General features: G+C 46.2%; 1 long non-coding RNA gene across 1 annotated transcript in view; it reads right to left on the reverse strand.

Annotated features, from left to right (window-relative positions):
- Window positions 1-7,679: 7,679 nt before the first annotated feature.
- LOC135910763 (uncharacterized) overlaps window positions 7,680-26,953 on the reverse strand; it is a 65,795-nt gene continuing 46,521 nt past the window's right edge. The window contains exons 2-3 of the long non-coding RNA XR_011514881.1: window positions 16,728-16,857; window positions 7,680-7,930 (exon numbers count right to left, since the gene is read on the reverse strand). This is a non-coding gene — a long non-coding RNA (uncharacterized lncRNA). The remainder of the gene's footprint in view (window positions 7,931-16,727; window positions 16,858-26,953) is intronic.

Consider the following 26,953-nt stretch of genomic DNA (forward strand, 5'->3'; position numbering starts at 1 on the left):
TTCATGAGTCCGCTACCGCACTCACGAAAGACGTCGTGCACTTCCTGCAACTCGCATTAACCGTCCATCGATCCACACCGATGTTAGTAGTGGGGGACTTTAATGTTGACATAAAGACAAACAGCAATTTCCTAACACTTATGCGGGAGAACATCCCGTTCCTCTCGCTCGTAACGCGTCCCACGGCTGTGACAACCTCGCGAGGCACTTGTATAGATCTCGTCTTTGAGAATCAAGCATTGGTGTACCAAGTCGAACATATATCAGTCTATTTCTCCGACCACAAAGCTTCCTTCATGACTGTCAAGAACTGTTAGTGGAGTCTTTGTTAAAGGAATACGTGTGAAAAATAAAAAAAAATTCTGTGATAGCGCATACATGTGTTGCTCGATTTCTTTGCCTCAATCTATCGAAAAGGTGAAACAGCTTATTTGCTGCGCTCAAATTTCGCATTAGGAAGTAACGTAATCGTCGGTAATTTTTTTTTCTCTATGATATTTGCATTCCATTTGATTCGGAAACTTCGCGATTCCAACATGCCCTAAATACTAATTCTTAAGCTGTATTGCTGAAGTACGCTTTCGTATTATTAGCAGAACAGAGTCGCTGTTAGCGCGCGGAAATGCTGGGCCAGAGCCACCGCAGTAAATAATCCAGCGGCTGTGGCACTGCGCAACCGAGCTGTAGGTGGTGGGTTCGAATCAGAAAGGTATGCAAAGAAGAAAGAAACGCTCGTGTACAGCGCATGCGCTAGGGTGCACGTTTAAAAAAGAAAACTGTAGGTGGTCGTAATTAATCCTGATTTCCCTACTATGGCATGCCTCATAACGAGATCGTGAATTTTGGCAAGTAGAACTCCATAATAAATTTTTTTTTATGCTTTGTAAGGGTCACGGGCCATCAGCAGCAGCACGGAAGACGCGAAAAGGTGCCACCAGTTTAGGCAGTTTACGAATGATGCTATCATAATTGCGTCGACACCTCTGCGGGAGCATATGTGCTACGTGTCTCTTATCTAATTCTTTCTTATCTACCTTGTGTTTCTATAATAATTTTCCGACGCAAAACGAGCAATACAGACAATAAAGGCGCTCGCAGGCATTCGCAACGACACAGTCTGCATTTGCGTTACAAACGTCCTAGCGCATGTCTCCATTAAACTAAAATTGAAACGTATCACCTGTGGCTCACGCTGGGAATTACGTGCACTGCATTAAGGTTCCGCCGAAAACCGTGATTCCGTACTCCAACGAATGCTGTTTGTTTCGTCGCGTGAATGCCTGCCAAAACTCCAGGAGGTAACTGGCAGGTCAACATCAGCTCGCTCACGTATTATACTGTCGTATCGTTTCGCCGGTGCACCTTAGCCACGTGTGATACGGGTTCTGAAAGCCGTTTTCAGACGCAAGGACGGTTGGTTAATACACCGACACGCATGAAAACACGCAGCTCTACCGACTAGACCGGGTTATGTTATTCCTTAACTCCTTGCCGTGTACTACTACTATATGTCCTCGCCAACTAATGGTTATCCCCGTTGGCCGCCACGCGTGTACGGTCTGTGCGAAGCCGAGTATGCATATATAATGTGTTCGGGCTGCGCCAAGCCAGACTGGTTCTTCTGGTTTGCGGGCTGACCGCGCACAAGACGTCGCACGCGGCAGCCTCCGCTAATACTTCCCTGTGGCTGCAGCTATAGGGCGGGTAGGGGGGGCGACACCGGCGACGTCTCGACCTGGCTCGATTATGACTTCGAGCGCCGCATGTTTTTTTTTTCGTAAGCAAATAACGCGCGACGACGCGCGCGCGCACGCCTCGATAACGGCCGCGGCTGCAGTGGCCATGCCCACAATATGGCCATTAAGATTTCTTTTTATTTTGTGCTACATAGCAAAAAGGAGCCTTGGCTACAGAACATTCGAGGCTTTCACGAATCTTTAGGCACAGCATTATATATATATATATATATATATATATATATATATATATATATATATATATATATATATATATATATATATATATATATATATATATATATATATATATATATATATATTGGACTGCGCGTGGAAAACGAAGTTGGCCAGAGTGAGCTGAAATTGCTCTGCGGAAAACAATGTCGCATGGAACAAAGCGTTTGTTCCAACAGCGCGCGTGTCCCCTTCCTCCATCTTTCCTTTCGCTATTTGTTTTTCTTCGAGGCAATTTAAAAAAGAAAGAAGTAGGAAAATTGACCTGCGTGTCATGGTAAAAGGCGTGCCATGCCATGGTTACCCGTTCGATTCCCATAATTTCCGGCTTTAACCCGTCCATCCCGCGGCGATCGCTGAACTGCCCCTGTGATAAAGTTTTCAGTGGTGCACAACTTAACTCTGAGAACAGGCAGGCGACATATTTGCTGCCCCAATATTTCCAAACAAACAAACAAACAAACAAACAAACAAACAAACAAACAAACAAACAAACAAACAAACAAACAAACAAACAAACAAACAAACAAACAAACGAACGAACGAACGAACGAACGAACGAACGAACGAACGAACGAACGAACGAACGAACAAACAAACAAACAAACAAACAAACAAACAAACAAATGAACGAACGAACGAACGAACGAACAAACGAACGAACGAACGAACGAACGAACGAACAAACAAAGAAACAAACAAACAAACAAACAAATGAACGAACGAACGAACGAACGAACGAACGAACAAACAAACAAACAAACAAACAAACAAACAAACAAACGAACGAACGAACGAACGAACGAACGAACGAACGAACGAAGGAACGAACGAACGAACGAACGAACGAACGAACGAACGAACGAACGAACGAACGAACGAACACGTCTTTCCTCTGCGAAAGAATCCACGAGGCGTTGTTTTATCCAGCATCATTATAAAGTGCTACGTGCAATGAAACTGGCTCATTGTGTTGAATGCTCCAATGAAATTGACCTCCCTAAGAGCTTCTCTGAGGGCATGCGAAACGCAATGCAGAAAAGGCCAACATACAACAGCTTATTCGCAGACAATGCGTTAAATACGGTCCAGCCCACCGCGGTGGATGAGTGGCCATGGCACAAGGTGTTGAGTTGGATACCCGTCCGCGCTTTTCCTACGTTTCGCTGGGAGGCCAACGGCCGGAACGTTCGAGTACTTACGTGTAAGGCTGAAGGACCACAGCTGATCAAAATTAATTTCGAGCCCTCCACTACGGAGTTCCTCAAAGCCTCCGTTTTTAAACAAAACACCCGGTTGGCGTCTGGACACCAACCTCAGCAGAAGTATGCACCATCTCGACTATTTTTTTAATGCATAAATGTCTTCTTGATGCGTCTTATCAGCCCTTTCTTTTTCTCTCAATAAGGCAGGTGTGTTTGAGGTGTTCGGGATTTATTAACAGCTGCCCTTTAATAGAGGAATGGGCCGCACATCAACGCTGTTTACCGGGTCTGTTTCTGAGCTTCGAAAGAGGCTGGCCTGTCACCGCTGAAAAGTTAAGGATTTATTTGCGGAAAAACGTCATTATGGGAAAGGGAAGGGGAGGAGAGGTTCTGCACGAAGACTACGGTGCCAAGTGTAGGAAAAGTTAAGCGAATTCGCGCGTTCTTTGACAACTGCTCTGTTTACTTGGGCCGAAATTTGCGCATCACAGTATTCACGAAACAAGGAGGAGAGTTCCTTCGCAAACATTGTCTCTATTTGTGTCTCTTGCTGACTTGGCAGTTCCCTTTGTTTTTTTTTTGTTTCTCTTTAAATTCGCATTCTTCACCCCGCCTCCCAACTCCAATGATAGCGCTTTTTTTTTAAATTTCCAAACAGTACTTTTCACATTACTTTTTCCTTCTTGGCAAGATCTTCGCACTTGATATAGGCTACTAAAGAGGGAAATCGACTCAATTACAATAAAGTACAGCGATCTGCGCTTTTATGCTAACAACTTTAAGAGATTTGCTACTTAGTACTGCTTTATTTTCGCTCGAATTTCGCCGCAAGATCTCATTTCGTCGACCAAATCATGCAGTACGGAGAGAGAGAGAATGATAAGTGAAAGGCAGGGAGGTTAACCAGGACTAAGCCCGGTTGGCTACCCTATACTAGGGGGGATGGAAGAGGGGAAGGAAAGATTAAGATAAGAAGAGAAAGTCCACTGTGGATATCGCCGATGTGGTAACAGTTTTCTGCTCCCTATCCATCGGCGGTCACTCAGTCCGAATCACAGACGGTCGCTCAATCAGGTAGCTTTCAAAAATTCCAGCAGCGCATTTGTGGCCTTTTGTAGCTGCGATATGCGACGCCACATCCCAAGATATTGTTAAAGGTGAACGGTTTTCTATCTAAACTGATTTAGACCTGTGCAGAGGTCATGTCTTTCATTTTCAAAACACGGGCTGAACCACAGTATACATATATGTTCTTGTTCCCTCGGCACCGCAGGCATTGTAGTCGGTGTTATCGGCCGTTCCAATCAAACACGTATGGGCACTGGTGAATGCGACGCCCAAGCGTAAGCGCCACAGCACTGTTTCCTCACTTCGCGGAATCCCAGGTACCAGCCACAGTTGAATAGATAGGTCGAGAGAATGCAGTCGATGCTGGGTGGATTCAAGACAGAAGATAACGCGGCCTGGCGGCTCCAGGCAAGCACTTACACGAACCTACACATATTACACCGCATATGCCCCACAGCCTACAGGGACGAATACCCGGGGTGCGGTTCCGTACCAACCCTATACGACAGTGACGTAATAGTTCTGCGGAAATCCGCAAGGTGGAGAGAAGTAATTGATAAAGGGCAAATAGGGACATCCACTCAAGTGTTTGGGTGGATGTCTCATTTTTCCTTTACTATACGAAATTACGTGAGAGTGCACGCTACAACATAATAAAACACCACGACACAAACACCACGAGGGAGCAATGGGAGGCACTGCTGAGCAGCTCGGCCCACGACGACCAGCTCAAATTGATCGAGAAAGCTGAGAAGATGGCAAGAGCCAACGGATCCCTGGACTAGCTACGGGCCCCGTACATTAGCGTTTATTCTGGTTATTCTTTCAATAAAGTTTATCTATTCTATCAGGTATGCGCCACTTCTCCGATGTCAGACGATGCGCTAGCTTGCTCAAGTGTTAAGCGGCATCAGTCCTCGATAAAAGTACAGAAACAAGGTTTGCTCCTTCGTGTGCTTTCCTAGCAGCTTCGTCGGCGAGGTCGCTGCCGGAGATACCGCAATGACCCGGCAGTCACTGAAACACGACGTCGTGTCCTTTCATGATCATGTGATGGTGCATTTCTCGTATCTCCGACACGAGTTGTTCAAAGGACACGCGACGAAGAGGTGACAAAAGACGTTATAGGGCCGCCTTCGAGTCGCAGTATATATTGCCCACTGATTAGCCGGTTGGTTGTTAGTATAATCAACGGTACCTCGGAGGGCAACAAGCTCTGAACCGGTCTATATTGTGACGTAAGAAATCTTGTATCTGGTGGTTATTGATCGTGATGGTATAACCACTGCGCCGGTGGAGGTGGTCTGAAGGGAAGAGCCATAGGTATATATGCGGACTCGGTCAAAGTAGAAAGTGTGCAAACAATGCAGAGCTGCTTGCTTCAAGGCCAAGGTAGGCAGTTCAGTCTTCTTTCTTATTCCTGGCACGGAAAGGCGCACTTGAGGTTGTTTTAAGCATCACAAAGCTGAGGGTGAACGTGCCGAGGGTGTGAAGCCAGATGGTAGACAGGCACGATGGATGCTGACTACGTTGGATAATGACGCCTGTGGTCGTCGTTCTGGCAGGCGGGTGAGAGAGCTTGATTGCATCCGTGAAACGTGACGAATATGAGGACTAAGCGTGTCGGTGGTAGTTGAAGTCATGATCGGATGGTCTTGAGCCATTGTAATGGTACCTGCTGTTGAGGCACTCCGCGGAAAGCCGAGGCAAACACGTAGTGCCTGTGCTTGCACGCTCTAAAGTTCTCGAAGATTTGACTTGAATGTTTTAGCAAGCACGGGAGACCTATAGCGTAGTAATCCGCTAAAAAGTGCTCGGTTCAACTGCTGCATGGAGCCCACTGGCGATCTCTATGTTTTTCGGGCGATGAATCTGAAGACGGGAACAATATATGTGAGCTTCTTGATAAAGTGGGCAGACTGAGGGCTCCAGAAGAGGTCCCGGCCAACAATGACATCTAAAAACCGATGATTTTTCTTCTAGTAGATAGGCTGGCCATTGATGTATTCTGGATAACCGGACATCGCTTTTCGCCTAAAAGAGACTAATGCACATTTTTCTGTCGAGATAGTTAAGCATTTTTAGGCCTGTGTTGCTGCCTTCTGTAGCCTTGAATGAACCTGTAGGCGAGTGACCGCTGATGCCCAGATGCAAATGCCGTCGGTGTAGATTGAGACACTCACTGTTTTCGGTAGGGATTCGACCAACCCAAGAAGCGTGACATTGAAAAGCATAGGGCTTAGAACACCGCCTTGGGGAACGCTACGGCATGTGTAGTGGTCGGTAGTGGAACCATCTTCCGTACGTACAAACAAGGACATTTGTGTCAAGCAGTTTCGTATGCGTCGAAATACTCGCACCTCTAGTTGAATTGTCATAAGTGCGTCTAGCATCGCTTGAAGGGAAACGTTCTCGTACGCGCCTTTCATGTCAAGAAGGAGTGCTACTGATAATTGCTTCCAAGATTTTTGCTGGTGTATACAAATGACGTTAAATCGATGACACTGTCAATCGATGAACGGCCTCGTCAAAATCCCGCCACAGAGTCAGGGTAAATTTTGTGATGACAAAGGTACCATTCGAGACGCATGAGGATCGTACGTTCCCTGAGCTCTTCGACGCAGCTTACTAGTGCGATGGGCCGATATGATGCCAGTTCCAGTGGTGACTTTCCTGCTTTTAGCAGCAGCACCAGGCGACTGCGTTTCCATTCCTATGGAACTACGACATTTTGCCATGAACTATTTAAAACTTTGAGAAGTTCTCGTCGTGCTTCTCGACCTAGGTGGCGCAAAGCGCATAAGTTATTCCATCGGGCCCTGGTGAAAACGAGCCCCTACAGAGCGCCATAGGAGCTTGTAACTCTTCCATAGAGAATGGAGCGTCCATACTTGTTTATCGTAGACCGGGAATGTCGCCTAAAGCCGTGTCAGGGACTAAAACTTTCGTGCCCGTGACTTTCGCACAAAATTCCTCTGCAATGTCTATCTCAGGGCGGCTTTGATAGAGAGCAAGGGCGTTAAAAGGGCGCCGTTCCTGGGTACATTAGCAAAGGCCTCGTAGGGTACGACACACACGGGAGAGTGGCTTGCGGATAAGCTAGCGGATTGAACATGGCAATGCTTTTGCGATTCACGGGAGACATCATGCAGTAAAGCTCTTCATGGCCTTCGTTAGCGCGGTTCCCCTGAAGAATGAAAGAACACACACGCGTGCACACCTGGCCATCGCAGAAGCCAGCTCGTATGCTCGCAGAGACGTGCGGAGCAGCTTCGCTGCCTTGTGGGCGACTAAAGCTCCGGATAAATGAGACAAACTACGACGGCAAGTATTTTGTGATTCGATGCGAACGAAGAAATACAAAGTTGTTGCGAAATTTGAGGGAGGAGTGCATAATGGCCGTGATCCATGGGGGCATCATCATCATGAAAACTTTATTGTACAGATTGAGGAGTTTGGAGCACGCAGGCTCCCGGGCCCCCGCACGACCCCACTGCACTCAAGCGTTTATGTTGCTTCGGTCCATAATGTTGGCAGCCCGTTCAGTAGCCATGGTCTGCACTACCGGGTCTCCAGAGCGCAGCAGGGTCTCCCAGTCCTCCCAGGTCTTCAAGTGCTCTAAGCCCCACGGGGCAGGATCCGCCGGCCAATGAGAAAGGAGATGGAGAGCCGAAGCGCGAGGTTCTGGACAGAGAGTACAAGCTTAAGTGAATTAAAATGGGTGATAATGAGAAAGAGTGAGAGAAGAGGGGAGAGTGTGCGTTTGTTGTTGGAGAGATACAAAAGCGCTCCTGTAGGCTTAGATTTAGGTACGCGTTAAATAACCGCAGGTTGTCAACAAGCTTGCTACGACAGCGATAGTGCATACGCGTTTTGAAATGCACCGGACCTTTAACGGGTTAAATACCCCGAGTGTCTCCGGTCGGCTCGTTACGACAGGCTGACGTGCGAGGTCAGGGTTTCAGTAAGCAAAGCTGGAAAGCGTGCGAGCCGCCACGGCTCGCATGGCTGCATGCACACGATAAGATAAAACGGCGAGAAAAGTCGTTCGTGGAAACGTCATGCGGAAGATTTCTCCTTGACGGCTCGGACGATAAAGGTCCTCCTGCGGGGCCGCGCGGTGGACGGCGTCGGTCCCCCACAAGGCTCTACGCTTGCGCCAATAAGTTAGTTGGCTTACGGCGCTCCACTAAGACGCTGCCTTGGGTTAGCTGTACTTCCGTTTCGTACTTAACAGGCAACGATGCTGAAAGTATACTCAAGTAATGCGGCTGTAGGACGGTGCCACCCTAAGCGTTTCGCAACGAACTGGCGTTTAGTCTGGGACGGCTTTTTCAGAACTACATCATATGCTTGAAGTACAGCGGATGAAAGTATGGCTGTGTCACATCATGTGTTGCTTAAGCATGCTAACTTCGAGTATGCTAAACTCGAGTATGCTAGTTTCATTTTTTTTTTGATCCTCACCAAGCTGACGTTTTATCATGCTAGAAGCCGTGTCTCCAGATTTATTCACTCTATACTCTTCCTACCACGATATAGTGTTACTGCCATCCAGTCACAACTTCACCTTCCTGAACTCGCCTCCTGTCGCACGATAACACGCCTCTTCCTTTTCACGATGTCGTTCTATTCTTCGTCACCAAACAAGGATTTCTTTCGGCCTGCGCATCGTGTATTACGCAGCAGCCGTCAAAACGGCATTTATCCTTCACGAGCCAGCACAACGACACGTCTAAATTCTTTTTTTATTACGTGCTTCCCAATATTAGAACGACCTTCCTACCCGCATCGCTTTCATAAGGGATCACCCGCCTTGGTTGCTCAGTGGCTATGGTGTTGGGCTGCTGAGCACGAGGTCGCGGGATCCAATCCCGGCCACGGCGGCCGCATTTCGATGGGGGTGAAATGCGAAAACACCCGTGTGCTTAAATTTAGGTGCACGTTAAAGAACCCCAGGTGGTCAAAATTTCCGGAGTCCTCAACTACGGCGTGCCTCATAATCAGAAAGTGTTTTTGGCACGTAAAACCCCAAATATTATTATTATTGATAAGGGATCATATCTCTAATTCAAGTCCCATCGACCCATCGACGAATGCTTTATCATGTAACCACCAAGTGCTGCACTCATGCCCACACCTCATGTGATGCCTCACAACGGGCACTTTGAGATATAAATAAATAGTGCATATTTTTTGTTACTGGTATGCGACACGGTAGGTTATGATGGAGAACGCAGGCGGTGCGTTGTCGAGGGTGTCCAACGTGTGCGGTAGTGCCAACGTGTCAATCCGCTCGTTCTGTATAGTGAATAGGTCCAGATACGCGACGTCTTTTGTGAAATATGACTTAGATACAAATATCGTGCCCCCCAAACTGCGCTTTGTTTTCAGAAGTAGTTTACTTAAGCACGGGATCAAATTCACAAATGTTTCGACCAAGCTCGTAGTCCCAATCCGGCGATGGCGTGCATTTATTATGAATGTAGAAGTAGTGGTCGTGCTAATTTAATTAGCCTAACTATCACTCACGCAAGGCCAACCGACCAAACAGTTTGTCCTCCCTAAGCATTCATGTAGTGGAGCATGCTTGCCAGAAGTCAGTCCACCGCAACACATAGAAACCTTTGAACGAAGGGCGTGCGATCGACACTTGTCCGTTAGACGAAGACCTCGAAGCTCTGAGGTGTCACGTCAGACACGTGAGCTTAAACCTGCATACCTTAAATATTTAAAGCTTAGTGGGTACTTGGCAAGTAGGCGCAGACTAGAATAATGTCAGCATTATAGCCACGAATGTCCGCGCTGCTGGCGTCATCTTCTAACGTTGTGTTTAACCAAAAACGTGCACGACAGGTACCACAGCGACCGGTTGTCCCGATTATCCGCAGGCGTAAACACCAGAAACACACTAGAAACATTGCCGCAATGCTATTTTTTGTGGCATTTCTTTGTCGGGGGACAAAACGCTATAAACGAATGCTTTTAGATGCAGCATTAAAAGATGTATAACCAGCATCGCTGTCGTTCTCGCGGATGTCTTTTTGTGTTCTACTAGAGTTAAACCTCAATTTAAAGAAGCCGATGAGACCCGAGAATTATTTCGTTAAATCGAGAACTCCGTTGTATCGGCAACAGCTAGAATGCTCATGCAAGTAACATTTAGGAGCAAGAAGAAATGTTTTCTTTTGGCACCCCGTAGGCTTATTGCAGAACACGAGATAACTCAGCGTGTCTTGTGTTCCTTCATGGAACGGTAAGCCTTCTTAACATGTCAGTGTCATCCGTCACATGATCTGAATCCCGGTTACTTCATATTTTCCCACATCTTACCCATGTTTCATAAAAAACCTCTGTTAAATCGGGCGGGACGTTGAATTCACGGTGTTGCTTCGAGGTTTTCAATGGATCAGGCTCTATGAATATGTTTCGGGGAGCTGAAAGCACCTCGTTATGTAAGCGAATTTCGTAAAATCAGTTTTGCTTAAATATTCGTTTTTCAGTATACTGGTGTACTATACTGTATACTGGTGTATACTGGTGTACTATAGCGTAACTATAGTACAGCTGCCCATAGAAGCCTTGGGCACGTCTGAAAAGTGAAAACGTTCTGGTAGCTCGCTGCCCAGGCGCATAAATTACCATTTAGGGATAGATAGTGTTCTTGAATATACTCCTGGCTGCATGCTTAAGAGGAAGTTTTGGCTCGGAGCCAACTCCGATTCCTCTATTAAAATGAATGTTAAACGCAGAAATGCTTTTATGAGACATCATCTAGACCGATACGAATGAAATTTGTTGCGTTTGTGAAAGTTGAAATTCAGCAACCCAAAAGAAAGCTGAATTTTGCTTTAGGACCTCGAATGTTCTACAAGAACTGCAATAAGAAACGGCAAGATTAGAAAACTAGCAGGATGCATGTTCACAAATCCATAACTGTGCACTAAAAATAGATCTTAAAATTTTGTAAACTGCATCCCCTGAATAATCTAAAGCGGACAAATTCGATATATAAGTTCACAGCTTATGTTAAATTGTTGCAATGTTTACGAGGTTTTAAAAAAATGTCCCACATACAAACTGGTTGTATATTTCAGAGTGCTGTATAATACATAAATTTGGTCCGCTTTAGATGCATTCTTAGGTGGAGTGTACAGAATTGTGATATCGTTTTTTCCTGCTGGGTCACTGAGCTGTAAACTTGACACTTGAATTATAAGAACTTTTGGGATTTTCGCTAATTAAAAGAATATTGCAGCATGAATAAAAAATTGGCTTTCTACAATTACTGTATTTCAACTTCTATTTTTAAGTGCAACAAAGCTTATCAAGTTAAGTGATGTCGTTGTAGAGATCAATGATTTCTCCGTTGTTATGTAATTATATGGGAGCCCTCCCTCGAACTTAAGCTTCCTCTTAAGTCGCGAAGTATTCAAAATTTCTGGCACTTTCTGCATTCGCACAATTTTTCTGTGCAAGGGTATATAAGTCTGCAGAACGCTAAATGCATTTTATCGGGGTGGAGACTACCATCGATGGCTCATCAAAATCGTGACTTCGTTTCTCGTCATGGCAATCCCGCTTTTGCATCAAGAAAAGATCTGCCCGCTAGCGTCACCTCAAGACTCCCAGCCTGAGCCTGCAGGCCTCTTGTAATTTAGAGAACGCTGACAGTAGGGTCACTGCCTGCGACGGGGAAAAAAAGGATAGGACGTTTCTCTGCCTCTCGTCATAAACAGTAGCCTGACGTGCCACTTGACGCGTAGTTATTTCTGGGCGAGTGTGGAGCTAGATATTTAAGGAGATTTTTCCACCCAGCTCCGGGAACGCCGCAATGAATTTACAAGGACTCCGCCGGCTCTTGGCTTTGGCAGCATGGCGCGCTTTTGACAGCTCCGCTTGACAGGCGAACACGCTATGACCTTCCCTGCCTGTTGCAACCGCCCACTATTTTCTCTTTTTTCCTTCTTTCGTGATATTTACTTCCTCGTTTTATTTATTTCTCCCAATTGATGTCTTGAAAGAGAAAAGTGGAGAGAGCGAAAAAAGAAAATGTTTGGTGTGATTCGTCGAAGATTGCTCTCTGAACGGGTGCTTCACCTCCGAAAGTAGGTCGACTGACATACGTCACACGTCGTCGCTGACGGCTTGCGCAACAGAGCAAGAGGTGGGGAGAGGTTTATTTTCGAGAAGAAAGAAAGAAAGGGGCGAGCAGATGAAGAAGTCTGTCGCCTTTGTGGAAGGCGTTTCGCAAGCATCGCGTGTCTGTGTGTCTGTTAATAGAGAAATTGGAACGAATAAGAAACGGAGGGCGCGACAAAGTGGAAAGAGAGGGAAGGAGGGGGGGGGCTGTTCCATGCGTCTACAAACACTCCTTTGGTCGGAGATTGCCATTTCGGGAAGAGACGCCATACACACTTCTCCACGCGTTGAACAACACCAACAACAAAAGATAACTTTTGAAGTTCGCGATGCTCTATGCAAGAGAAGGCGAAGGAGTGGGCTCACTCGCTCATACGGTCGGAGTCCTTGCGCAAAGTGAACGATAAGTGGAAACGTCCAAGGCCCCAATTTCGTGCGCGCTCGTGTGTCGTTGCGCGCAGGGACCGCTCTGGTAACACACAAGGCGCCGACCTCGGTCGACACGCCGTCCTCCGTCGACGTTAAGAAGAGAAAGCAAGCCTTCTGTGCCTTCGCTCGCCCCGTGCAGCTTTGAAGCTACATATATACACGTGGTGCACAACTCGCGAGGAACGAAGAAAAAGCTGCCGCCCCGGGGATGCCCGGACAAGAGGAGCGCGGCCGCGTTCAGTGGGTTTGACCCGAGCTCGTCGGAAAGAACCCAAGAGACTCGGCACGGTTTGTGGGGGGCGCGAGAAGTAAATTGAAGCGCCAATGGAGTTGGAGCGCTTCTCTGCAGAGCGCGCGTGCTTGCGGGAGCGTGCGCCGGTAGCCTCGGCAGAGGCCACTGGGTGGTCTTTCGCGAGGGTCTCTCGTGGTTGAGACAAAAAAGGAAGTGTCTTGTTTTGCGGCTGCGGGCGCCGACAGCTTTAATAGGTTGAAGGCTCACTTAATCAGAGCTGACGTTTGACAACACACGCCGGGGGAGTGTTTTGAACAGTGTCCATCTTCTCAGGAGTGCAGCGCAATAGAAAATAAAAATTTCTTAAATTTTTTATCTTTTTGTTTTGGTAGTATTGAAATACGATGCCCCTGTAAAAAAGAAAACAATGTGGAGTATACCATGGCCATTTTCGACTGATTATGCGGACACTGCGTCCGCATTTACAGAACGCCCCTACGCGAGCACTCGTAGCTACAAGGCGGTTCCCAAGAACATGGTGTACAGTAAGCCTAATCTTAAGAATGACAGGAATTTTTACCGTACATACTTACCAACCTATACCTAACCTACCTACGTGCTCCCTCATTCTTAATTCGACGTTTACACTTATTTCTACTGTGTTCATTCGCGTGGTTCGAGAAAAGCCACAATGATAGATTTCGTTCTTTAAGAGCAGGGACGACGAGAAGGACATATGCAAAGCACCGCATTATCTATTTTTCTTCAGTAGACGCAACTGTAAGTCAGTAATTTAAACTTTATGGCCATTGGCTGCCTTATCAGTGCTTTTACTTTCTTCGAAGAAAAACTGCTGTTTTTTGTGCCGCAGATGCTATAGGTTCACGAAGAGCGTCTGCATGCTTTGACCAAAGGTAAAATTTTTACCAATGATCAAAATTACGAAAGTGTGTTATATATAACTATATCGCAAAATCAATATTAGACAAAATAGTGCTAAAGCATGCTGTATGGCTGAGTGGTCGAGTAGCTGACGGTCAGCCGCAAGTAGACCTGCAAAGAACCCCTTGGGGCCCGCGAGCAGAAGTTTTGGCTGCCCTCTGGTCCAAAGCCTGATACACAGCGATGCAAAATGTTCTTGTTGCTCAATACATGGCTCACACCCACGAGAGGGTTGAACGCAGGAGGTGAAAACTAAACATAGCAAAAGAATAAAGAAAAATGGCTGTGGCTTAGGTAAGGTTAAGCCCAGGATGCGAAGCATACTAGCCTTTATTTTAGTTGTTGAACCACTGTTTAGCCTGGTGAACTGCTGTTGCTTGGCTATATTTGGTTCGGCTAGACGAAGAAACAACTCATGCATTACTTCTTCGCCTTCAAGAGTGGAACGCGACAGCGTTCCCGTCGACCCGCCAAGGGGTGTAAGACAATGGGCTACAGGGCAGCGACTACGCGCCCCGCATTGGACGCGGTGAGCGTCGAGCAAAGCAGCGTTCGGCGCGGCAACGAAATGTGCGCCTGAGCAAGAGACGCACGCCTTAGAAACAGCGCGTTTCTAAGGCAACACCGCATTCACTAGAGGCGCTTTTGTACCGCTTTGAAGCGTTGTACTCGTGGCTCAGTGGTAGCGTCTCCGTCCCACACTCCGGAGACCCTGGTTCGATTCCCACCCAGCCCGTCTTGCAAGAGTTGAGCCAAAGCCACTTCTCCTCTGTCGTGACGTCACGGTGTCACGTGATTTCATGGTCACCGCCGCGCCTGAGGAGCTGGGTTGAGCCCTCGTAATATGCTTCGCATAAAAACAAAACCGCGAATGTCTCGTTATAATTTTTGTTTGTTTCTTTATTTGTTTGTTTTGTTTCCTTGTATTCTGTTTTCCCGCCTTACCATTTCTTCCATGGGAAACATTTATCATATTAAAAAAAATTCTAGTGCGGTTCGTCTGCCCGTACCATTCTTTTTTCTTTTTGTCTTCATGGCCAATTTTCATCTTCGCAGCGGTTAAAGATCCTGAGAAAAAACAACAACATTCAAACAGAACCAATAAGTTACACATTGCCAGTAGAATTTGACTTGGCATGTCACAAACAAACAAAAAGATATAAAGTGCGTCGCGATCCACATCGGCTGCAGCGCAACCTTTCACACTCAATAATTAAACGAATGGAGAGCTGTGTAACATAATGGTTACGTGAAATGGCTAGCACTTAGCTTATAAACGCCGCACGAAAATATATTCATTTTGAGGACGGTAAATTTAAGCCTTGATTACATCTCCAGAATTGCAGGAAAACTCTGCGGATGGAGGAGAAGCCGCAGCAGGAAAGGAATCCCTTGGCGAATCCCTTCTCACGTCTTTCAAGCAGGTTTTGACTGCACGGTCACCTTTTTTATTATTTATTTATTTTTCTGGTACACGGAGAAATCGAGACTACTGCCATTTCGATACCACGACGCGGCGATGTTGAAAGGGGACGGTGACCATATAAGACGACGGAGGGTGCTGCGCGAGTGAAAAAAAAAAGAAACTACAGAAGAAAAAGAAATGATTTCAAGGAAGACTTGCAAGGAGGGCGGCGAACTGCGTAAAAACTGCCTGGCGGCTTTTAAACGCTCCTTCCGCGCTCCAAGCCAGTTACGCTTCGTTCTAACAAGGAAAGAAAGAACGACGTGGTCATCAATAACCTTGTACAAAACAAAGTATTAGATGACGTCGACATGTGCGTCAAGATAGGGGAGAACACAAGAGATTCAGTTTGATAGGGCTGGCGGGTTTTCCGAGCTGAGGAGGAAAGTGCGAGGGCAGTACATGCCAGAGGTTATGCTTCAGCGGCGCTCCATTTGCACTTGTCGAATATATTCTGCGTATTCTTTACACGACGCCATAACAGAATGATGATATATAAAAGCAGCGGGAACTGAAGCGATGACTTTAGAGCAACCTTCAGCTCACGGTCCCAGGTCAGCGTTTTTCTGCCCCAATCTACATCTCTGTAATTGTCGTAAAAAGGCGGCAGTACTGCTACTGTAACGTAGAGTCGGTATATAAATCCTATTTGAACTCGTAGATTGGAATGTCTTCTCTATCATTAAAAAAATATATTAACCTGCGGTCTTCATTACATTGACGCAGTAACGTAGTTTAAATTTTATCTGCTACTCGTGTTCTTTTATGTAATCGTAATTCAGTCTTCAGAGCCCTTTCTACTAAATTAAAGGAAAGTTATTTTCGACAGTGTCACAGTAGAACTAGCACGTCGCAAAAATACAAGCTTCTTATTAGAAAAGTGAAAAGAAAGCAATGTTCTTAACATTTTGTGTTTAGATATTATTTTCATTTCTCATCGCACTTATGTACTTTTTGTCTTATTTGCATTTTCTAATAATAATAACCTGTCAGGGAAATTTTTGCATCTATAGCATATGCATATAGTGTTTGTTCATGTAGTTCAATGTCCGATAGTGTAATGGCCCTACGTATTTCTGTACACGTTTAGATGCGTTGTTTTCTATGACGATAAAACCGCTTCTTCTCCATCTTGTCACGTGCATGCAATCATATGCAAAATCACTTCAGTATATTGGGAAATGATATATAATGTAATTTTGTTGCTCTGAAGCAGCGGCTGCCTTGAAATATTATTACTCGTTCGCGGTAATTTGTAACGAATAAATTACGTTTATTTTGCTCTTCCGTGACGAACACTTTGTGGCGCTGTTTATTTCTTCTTGCAGACCGTCTTACCACCTCAGTCACATACAAGGCCAGTCAGAGTCTTCAGCCGTTCTGCGGAAAACATGTCACCATCTGTAATATATGAACAAAGTAGGATCCTATTTTAAAACAAGCTGATGCCACAAGACATCTCAGAAATGTCACGGAAGACAGTCAGAAAGTGCCTGGAAGCGAATAAAAACAGTAAAAAAGAGGTGCCTTTTAATGGCACAAATCGTAGGTAAACTACTATGCGAAATACGTGAAAATAATCAGACCTCAATATTGTTGTCTCGCAAATTTTTCAGAATAGAAAAAGGTAACGTCAGCAAATTGGATCTTTCCCCAACGGTTGCACTGCACACAACTGAACTATGCGAAAACGAAGCGAGAAAAGCGCATGTTGGTGTCAGTTACATGTAGTGACAATTCTAGAGCCCATGACGACCTCTTCGGCCTGGCAGACATGCCAGCCTTGCGTGTATAACATTGAGCGCGTCGACACATGATTTGCAAAGAGGTGTCTTGCGGTAAATATAGGTTTATCATTATTGGCCTCGAGCTCCACCACTGGAAAAGCTGGCGCCACCGTCGGCGTGACGTGCTAGGAGGGATCACGTGGACATAGCGGCCGCGTCGGCTGCTTCGGGAGCGCCGAAGCGAGCAGAAAACGAGTTTAAATTCCCTCGTACGCTGCCGTCCTGAATTAGTGACGAAATTTTCCCGCTTCGAGTGTCTCCTTTACAACGCTTGAAAGCACTACAATAGGTAGTAGCTGCCTTTGAAGGCGCACAACATGGTAGGCTACTGCTCGGTGCCGCAGGGCCGGACGCACGTAACAGAGGCCGGTGTCAGCCTTATTCCCACGTAGCCGCAGCACAAGAAGCTGCGTGAAGCTTGGCTCGCGAAACATAAAACCGGCAAACAGTCGTCGGCTACAAGTGGGGTATGCAGCAAGCACAGACACGAGGAAGATTTCTACTACGGCGCCCGGTCTGCGATGTTCTGAAAACGCGCACTGAGCCGCTCGCCCGAGTCCGCTGCCCGACTAATGTCATGACGGTTTGGTCTATGAACTCGTCGATGCTATAGATACTGGCAAGTTCAGTGGAGTGGAAAGGTAGCGGTAAGAAGCACATTTAAAAAAGTATGGGATATGGTCATGTCTGTGTTATGAATTAATGCACTGGATTACAAAAAAGGAGCAGCGCGAAATTGCACGTTGAGAACACCGATAAACATACAGTGCGACGCAACTCGAGAAATAATATTGAAAGGTAAAAGAATTTAGAAGAAAAAAAAAAGATTGAATTGTCGCGACGGCACATCGCAGTCCCAGTAGGCGTCGAAGTCTCTACAATGAAATTATTTTTGAACAGCTCTGATAGCGCCCACGCAACAATGGTTGCTTGTATACTGTCGAATGCTCATATTCTGCGGCCTAATGCTCATGGCACGGTGCGAAAACGCGCGTGCGGAGAAAGCGAAACAGTGCGCGGACAAGCATGCTGATGCGCATTCGGTCGCTGCGAATCTGCGCGATCGCTGCATTGAGGCTTCGTTCTATTACGCTCCATTTAGTTATACAAACACTATAAGAACATATTTCACATAGTTTGCTCTCAGCGTTTACCTACCTTTCACGCAAGAAGCCGGTTCGGGAGACTCCATCGCGGCGACCGCGCGCAGTGGCGTTCACAGCACGTATTCGGTAAAGAGATAGCGTCTGTAAACGATTGTGTGCTTTCAGTTTGCCCAAGATTATTATTTAGACAGTAAAAAACTTCTCTCGTTTCGAAAGTACTTACAGAAATGTCCGGGAGAGCTCGCGCGTGGTGTTTTCAGTGAGCGCTGACAGCAAAAACCTAGGAGGAGCGCGCCGCGTGATACCTCATACTACGCCAGGGAGGCGCTTTCGATAGATGGCGACTCCGTAACTCCTCGCCGCCAATAGAACAATCTCCTAACCCTTCGTCATTACTTGGAGGGCGCGATAATTGGCATGCGGGTAAAATTACTCGTCGTAGCGATTCAGTACACGTAGGAAATCAAGTTTTACACACCTTACGCCAGCATTTCACTCACAGTGAGCGATAGTCGCGTATCACCTCTGATACGCGACTATCGTGCATTGAGCTAGTTAGTTCGACATCATCCAAACTGTAAGAGCGCGACTTTAGACAAGGATAAAACCTAAGATCAAACAATTACAAGAGCTGACTTTCACCTGAGAATAGTTATTACATAAAAGAAAACATAAGGGTGAATCAAACGAAAATGGAGCAGTGCTCAGAAAATAATGTAAACCATGTTTATTTAAATGTTATCTCATGTACACTATTAGACGCGAAATAAAAAAAGACGCTATCAGCAATAGTTCACACAAAGTACAAGATATACAATTCGATTTTCACAATTCCGGGACTTTTGTTTTCACCTGATCCTCCTTCATATATACAGAGGTCATAGGTATAAGCAAGAAGTATCTTCATATATACATAGGACATAGGCATAAATAAGTAAACCACATACTAAATACTAATTCAAAAAATTCGCTGACGATTACGATACTACCTTACGCGAAATTTCAGCGCAGCTGTGTACGTTTTTTCATTTCGCGATGTATTGGCTGGCACGGACAATCTGTCTCGTGCGGAACGTTGCAAACGAAGCGGAGCGTGGGGCAACTGGCTCGCTAATCGGGAGATCACGAGAGGCAGCGCGTGGATGAAGCGTGGGTGCTATTCACAACAGCCGCCGCAGACAGACCTCCGTTCATGCAGTGCTTTGGTAAGCAGACGACGCGTGCTACTCTGGCGCCGTCTTGTAGCCATCGTAGCCGCCGAGTCCGTCTTGCGCTGCACTGCGCTTTTTTTTTTCTCATACGCTTTCGCCTCATCCTGCTGCTCCACATTCCTCTCGCCACTTTTCTCACTCCCCGCTTCGCTCCGCGTTCGCTCTCATCTTTCGCTGTGCTCGTTTGCTCGGTTACGTGTTATACGCCGACGCTCGCCGAAGGAACGGTCGCCAAACACTGCGCTCTAAAACGGGACTCGCTATCGTTCATACTGCATGCATGCGTTCTTTCAAATGTACGGCAGTTCCTTCTGTGATAAATCGATAGATGGTTTGATCACACATGGTGTCTTCCCGCGCCATTTTCGATGCTTCAGTGATTTCGCAAACGCGGTAGTCATGGTGCCTGCTGGGGCCCTATAACATAAAACTGTTCCAACATGTTTTTATTCCAATCTCCTGTCGTGAAATTTGCGTAAACGCCGACGCAACCATCGAGGGGTGGCCCGCAGGGTTGTCTGAAGAGACCAATCAAACGCTCTCCTCATTTATGGGAGGTCACTTTTGTTTGCTTGAAAAACAAATAACATCGCCTACACTGAGCGGCTTGTCTTATCTAATTGGCTGACAAGAGGGGAGGAGCACGCTCAAGTGGAGAAGGGTTCGACGGGGCCGAGCCAGTGCACTGACAATCGATAACCGGATGAATAGGGTGGTACCAATGTCTGCGATTGGTCTGCTTTCCCTTACTTAGCTTGAGGTGGCTGGTCGAAAAGCGCGTGGCATGCATCGAAATGTCAAGAATGCCGCTAAAAGGGATGCTCGGCAAAGAAGAGTTGGCAGAGTGAGGCCGTAAACGTGCCAAAAGGGCTCGAAAACGTTACACGGCCGCGCAAGAAGTTTTATTATACGCAAATAAACCCATGCTCTTCGAGAAGTATGAGTAGCCAGTGCCTGAGTGATCGGCGGCAGTCATCTTTAATTCCTTTCGGAACGGGAAGCCTGCGGCTACTGAGAAGAAAATTCAGTTTTGTTCGGCATATTACTGCATAGTTATCGCGGACCCGTCACTTTGACGTGTGAGTTTTTGAAGTTTTCTGACGTTGCGTGACAGGTAGGTGAAGTGGGTGCAGCCCGAAAACTTTTGTCCAATAGCCGAGGGCTAACGGCGAAAAGGGGTCCAATCATAAATAACTATTTTTCGTTTGTTCGATCAAATCATGTATAATCAGTGTGTACACGTCATATCAGATGGGGGGTATCAAGGTTTTCGTGACTTCGCGTGACAGACAGGTCAAGGGGGGGGGGGGGGGTCCAAAAGGTTTTGACCAATCGTGGAGGGCTGTTTGCAGAATTGGAATAGAAAAGTTTGGAATAATTTTACGTTATCGAGCCCAGGCGCCCCTGATCACAGTGGTTTCTCCGAACAGGGATGCGCAACCCTACCATTCTTCCTTGTACATTTGTTCTTTCTTTTCATTGTACAATAAGTACAGTGCGGCCCACTGTTAAAATACACACAGACACGCGAGTGTAGAGCACGTGCATTTTTTTTTTCCCTTTCGCAAGCATACAAGCGCCCGACTTTACAGCAGGGAACCTATGGCTGCTACCTTTCTACACACTTGTACGGTGCACTGACTTAGCTTCATTCGGCACTTGCAGCTATAAGAGCACAAGCAAAATGAGAGCTGCAGATTGCCGTGTTAAATCACAATGTATCGGGGCGTACATATTTCTCACTTGTAATACATATTCTCAGTTCAAATCCAGCGCACAGTATTGGCTCTTCGGTTTTTGTCGATGTCCCAAGTCGTGCTGCTGTATATCCATTCCATGCGTTTGCGATAGTCCCACGCCAGCACCGATAGACGTAGATGCTGCCGCGGCTATCCTGGGGTGGCGACCGCTCTTATCTTTTTATCTGCACTCGCATTAGCCGCTGTCGAAACGGCGATGAGCCAGCCCTAGCGTTGTTTACCGCACACGTCGCATTTTCCGCGAAGTGTTTACTACGTCTAGTTGGATCAGAACTTAGACGCGCGCAGGTTGCCAATACCTAAAGCCCATCGGCCATGTTCCAACGAACGCCCACCGATGAGGAAGTGGGGGATGAGGATACTGGAAGCCGTTGAGAAATGAAGTTGACTTGAGCGTATAGAGCTAGTTAAGATTCCGACCACTTGTCGGTCTGAGCTCGAACATGCGAAAACATCGGTGCCGCAAAAAGAAAGAGGAGACGAAGGACAATAACGAAAACACTTCGTTAAAAGCACATCATTTGGCCCGAGTCCAGGAGACATTCGGTGCGATGGCATGCTTTACCGTTGAAGTAATTTGCGAGGCTGACTTTGACGCCGACGTCAGATTTACACACCGTGGTGTAAAATAAAAAGAAAGAAAGAAAGAAAGAAAGAAAGAAAGAAAGAAAGAAAGAAAGAAAGAAAGAAAGAAAGAAAGAAAGAAAGAAAGAAAGAAAGAAAGAAAGAAAGAAAAACAGTAGTTGCGGCGGCCGCATTTCGATGGGGGTGGAATGAAAGAACGTCCATGTATTGTGAATCGGGCTCACGTTAAGGAACCCCATGTGGCTAATATTCATCCGAAGCCCCCAACTACGGCGTGCTTCAAGATCAGATCATGGTTTTGGCGCGTAAAATCTGGTATTTAATTTTTAACTTCGGCTTTGTTCTCGACCACGCACTTTGACTCCATGACACGCTTTGCGGTGAAAATTCATCTTTTAGTCGCTAGGAAAGAGGTGCTCATTCACTTCGTCGGAGAGTATGACTATAGGAGGCTGTCGCATTTGGTGAAATACGCGTGTTTTTGGCTGTGTCGGAGTGTAAGACGGGGGAAGTGCTGCGGGCTCCACCTCGTGTTTTCTCTCCAGAGTAACAGACCGAGAAATGATTGGTAAGGAGGAGTTAACAATTGCAGGTGGGATTGTTTCGGCACACTGAATTGTACGGAGTTAAAGGGAAGGAAAGAAAATGAAACTAGAGTGTATCACGTGGGATATGGTTGGTAAGCACAATGACTCCAACATTTCTTCTTTAGAATCGACTGTTGCAGAATGCGCGATTATTTACCCACCCCTACGGCTCTCCATTCCTTTTAATGTTTTTGCAAGCGAAAATCCTGAGTCTATATAGCAGCTGTTTTGAGAAATCCGTTCCCGAAATTTTCTGCGTTATACATTGGTGTTCTGTCTAGTCTCACTCCACAATGCGCAATGAAGGCTGGTTTTCTTTTTAAAAATTATGGCCGCCATGACACTGCAGCATACTGTAGCGAGTTTTGGGAACGAATGCCTCAAAACTGATGCTATGGGCTCGGAATTTCTGCTGAATAGATGACATTATATGAACATTACCAACTTCGGAATCGCGACATGGGACCTTAGGTAGAAATATTAGAAAATGATAGTACTTCATTTTTGTACTTAAGTAAAATATGATCCGAGCTTATCAATCAATCAATCAATCAATCAATCAATCAATCAATCAATCAATCAATCAATCAATCAATCAATCAATCAATCAATCAATCAATCAATCAATCAATCAAAACAGTTGGTTGGCCGGCTGGTCAATATTCATTTTACTAAAGCACAGATGCCGCTATTAGTAAGCTTGACGGGCCTGCAGCACCCATTGCACCATCATTGGTTTCGCACACACCACCAGTGCCCCTTCCTGTCCTTGTGATGTTCGTCACACGCTTCCCCCTCCCCTGAGAGAGCCGTAGCTACAGGGGCCAATGATACCTTCGTACTTGTCACATGAACGATGTCAGTCTGTCTGTCCGGTGACATCCAGCCGAGCTCAGGTGGCCGAGGCTGGCAGTTGCACTCCGGACGACATATGGATGCCCCGATTAAGAAAGGTCTGGGCACATAGAAGCTGTGGGTACTCAGGTGTAGTAGGCGTCGGCTTACTGGTCGCGTCCTGTGGACACGCGGAGTCTCTCGCCCGAATGTTCGGTGGTCTGAGTAGTGGAGGTAAAATCTTAGTTTGCCCGGTATGCCAGGGAAGTGCCCGTGTTGTTTTCGTCGTTGTGCACAACGCGTCACAGGAATCCTTGCAGTGGGAGTAGTCCTAATAGGTGGTGCTGAAGGTGTACTCGGCGATGTTTCTTGCAAAACGTCTTGTTTGTGGAGTCGGCATTGCGTTTATTTGACTTGCGCGCTCACGTATTCCTCGTTGCAACTGTTCTTGATGTTGATGTTGATCTTTGTGACGTTGTTGCGACAGTTGTTGATGTAGCGTATCTTTTGTAATATGCCTTTGATTGCTTGCGCAAGTTGACGTGGAGGTGAATGGGCAGCTTGTATACTGCTCCTTTTTGTGAGACTTGTCTGGTGGCAAGTGCAGTATGCCAGGCTTCCCAAAAGACTCCTCCGAGGCTTCTGCGACGTCATTCAGAATGCACGCTTTTGTCATTTGACAGTGTGCGATGCCGGGCGGCGCGTGATCACATCCCGTTGCGACCATGATGCAGCGGATGTGTGGAACTTGAAGATGCGAAACCAATCTTCCACGGGTCCATCGTCCGCTGATCTGTTGTACTTTGGTATGTCCAAGGCTTGCGGTGATGCGGTCATGATGCTGGTTGGTGTCGGTGGTGGAGCTGTGCGCTCTGGTTCACGCCGTGGTGTTGAGTACTTGCGTGATGATGTCAGGCTGGTGAGGGGGCTGCCAGGTCTTTATCCTGCCGACTTGAGTGACGCAAGCAGGAGGTTGCGGGCGGAGACAAACATGGTCGCTCGAACAACGCCTTTATTCTTCGTCAGCATCCTTCACCATTAGTGCTCCCCTTGTGCGGTTCGTCATACTACACACACACACACGCACACACACACGCACACACACACACACACACACACACACACACACACACACACACACATACATATATTTATTTATTTATTTATTGGTACCTCAAATACCCCATTTGGGGTTTTACATGAGGGGTGGGCATATTTACATAATATTTTCAATAAATGCCTTGAACGATGAATGACTGGAGTGGTGCACCGCTTCAGCAGGCAGATGATTCCAGTCTTTCGCTGTTTGAATGAAGAAAGAGTTAAGATGAGCGGAGGTGCGAGCTGGAGGGGGATAAACAGCCTTTGAATGGCCATGACGGGATGAAGTGCGATGCGCAGGCGTGATGTCGGTCTGATGAAGTAGTGAGTGATAAAATTTGTAAAAGAGGCACAGTCTTGCTGTTTTGCGGCGTTGCTCGAGGGTTGGAAGTTTCAGAGATGATTTAAGTTTAGTAACGCTAGTGTGGTAAGAGTAGTCAGAATGAATGAACCTTGCTGCACGATTCTGTAGGGATTCTAGTGCTGTTGCCAGGTTAGATTGGTGTGGGTCCCACACTGAGCATGCGTATTCTAGTTTGGGCCGAACGATTGTTAAGCATGCGAGTAGTTTTACTGAGTGCGGAACAAGACGTAGATTACGGCGCAGGTAGTTTAGTACACGATTGGCATCATTGCTAATGTTGCAAATGTGTGAGGACCAACTGAGGTTATTGGACAAGTTAACGCCTAGGTATTTATATGAAGTTACAGCACATATTTCCGAACCGGCGATAGTGTAATTAGCTGACATAAATGATTGGCGACGATGGAAAGTAAGTAGTGACGTTTTTTTGACGTTGAGGGACATTAGCCAATTATTACACCATGTTTCAATGACGTTAAGGTCGGACTGGAGGGCGCGAGAATCAGCGTCGTTAGTAACAGGACGATAGATTACACAGTCATCAGCAAATAAACGAATTTTGGAAGAACAACCTATAGGTAAGTCGTTAATGTATATTAAGAAGAGTAGTGGTCCCAGGACTGTGCCTTGTGGCACGCCAGAGATAACGGGTGATAAGGTAGACGAGCATTGGTTAGCGTAAACGAACTGTTGACGGTTAGTGAGAAAGTTGCGTATCCATTGGAGAACATGAGGGTTAAGATTAAGACAGGATAGTTTTAGAAAGAGCCGTTCATGAGGAACCTTGTCGAAAGCCTTTTGGAAATCTAGGAAGAGGGCGTCTATGGGTATGTTTTGATCAAGATGCGAGCTGATGTCATTAACGAATAGGGCTAGCTGAGTCTCGCAGGACATGCCTTTCTGAAAACCGTGTTGATTTGGATTAAAGAAATTAGCGGATGTTAGGAAGTTTACAATATGAGAATAAATTATATGCTCCCTTAGTTTAGAACAAACACTGATGAGGGAAATTGGACGGTAATTGTGGCACGATGATGATGATCCTTTTTTTGGTACTGGAATTATCTTACCTATTTTCCAGTCTTGTGGCACCACTCCAGATGATAATGATTGCTGAAAGATATGACACAAAAATACACTAGAGATGTGCGCGGTGTTCTTAAGCATTTTGGAATTGATGCCGTCGATGCCGGCTGATATATATATATATATATATATATATATATATAGTCACATCCACAATCGCTTATTTGCTGCACTCCTTCGAAAAATATTGCTCAAAGCCATAGTTCTAACACACCGTATTTAATGGGCGTTTCAGAAAGCCGAACTTTTTGCTTTCGTTAACCTCCTTGCCTTCGTCATTTCCTTTCTCTTTCTTTTTTCTTTCCTTCTCACTTTGTTATTTTCAGCTTTCCTGATGTTCTGCGGCACCTATAATTAGCTCGTCGTTGACCTTGGTCAAAATATGGCGAGTGCCAATAGTGCATGCAGACGGCTTGTTTGTACGAGACGAAAGCAGTGGCTTATTAATTTAGCACCCAGAGCGTAGGGCAAAAATGTAATATCGCAAAGATTGAAACAGGCAAGTCCAGTAAGCAAGCGACAGCGGCATCAAGGAGGAAAGCAGTACTTATATGCACGTATGGAAAAGAACAGATAATAGAAAGAAGTAAAAAAAAAACAAAGCAATAACTCCAAGGAAAATTGAAGAGTGATGAAGAACTGAGGAGGTTGCATTATGGAGGCGATAGTCGCGAAGAGAGTTCCGAGAAGGAAATAATGGGATACGCTAACCCGCTGGGCGTTTGGCCTTTAAGGTCAAGCAGAAAGAAAACGAACGATAAAGACGCAAAGGGAGAGACAAAACTGAAGTTAAATCCCGTCTTTGAGCACTCTGCCAGCGGCGGTACATGAGAGAGAGTCGCGCGCCGTTTGGCTGCCGTCCAGCTTAATCGTCTTCCAATGCGGCAGTATGGGGCCGTACCCAAACAAGCGAAGAATTCGAGACCCTTGCGCTGTCGAGATGCGAAAGCGCGGGAGGATAAGCGCGACGGGGTGAGTTTGCAACGAAGATTTCCAGAAGATGTCCCTGAGAGAAGGCCGGACGAGCTGTTTTGATGTGAAGCAGATGACGCTAGCGTCTGTTATGGACCGCGCCT

The sequence above is a fragment of the Dermacentor albipictus genome, chromosome 5 (genome assembly GCF_038994185.2).
Source record: "Dermacentor albipictus isolate Rhodes 1998 colony chromosome 5, USDA_Dalb.pri_finalv2, whole genome shotgun sequence".
Classification (NCBI taxonomy): domain Eukaryota; kingdom Metazoa; phylum Arthropoda; class Arachnida; order Ixodida; family Ixodidae; genus Dermacentor; species Dermacentor albipictus.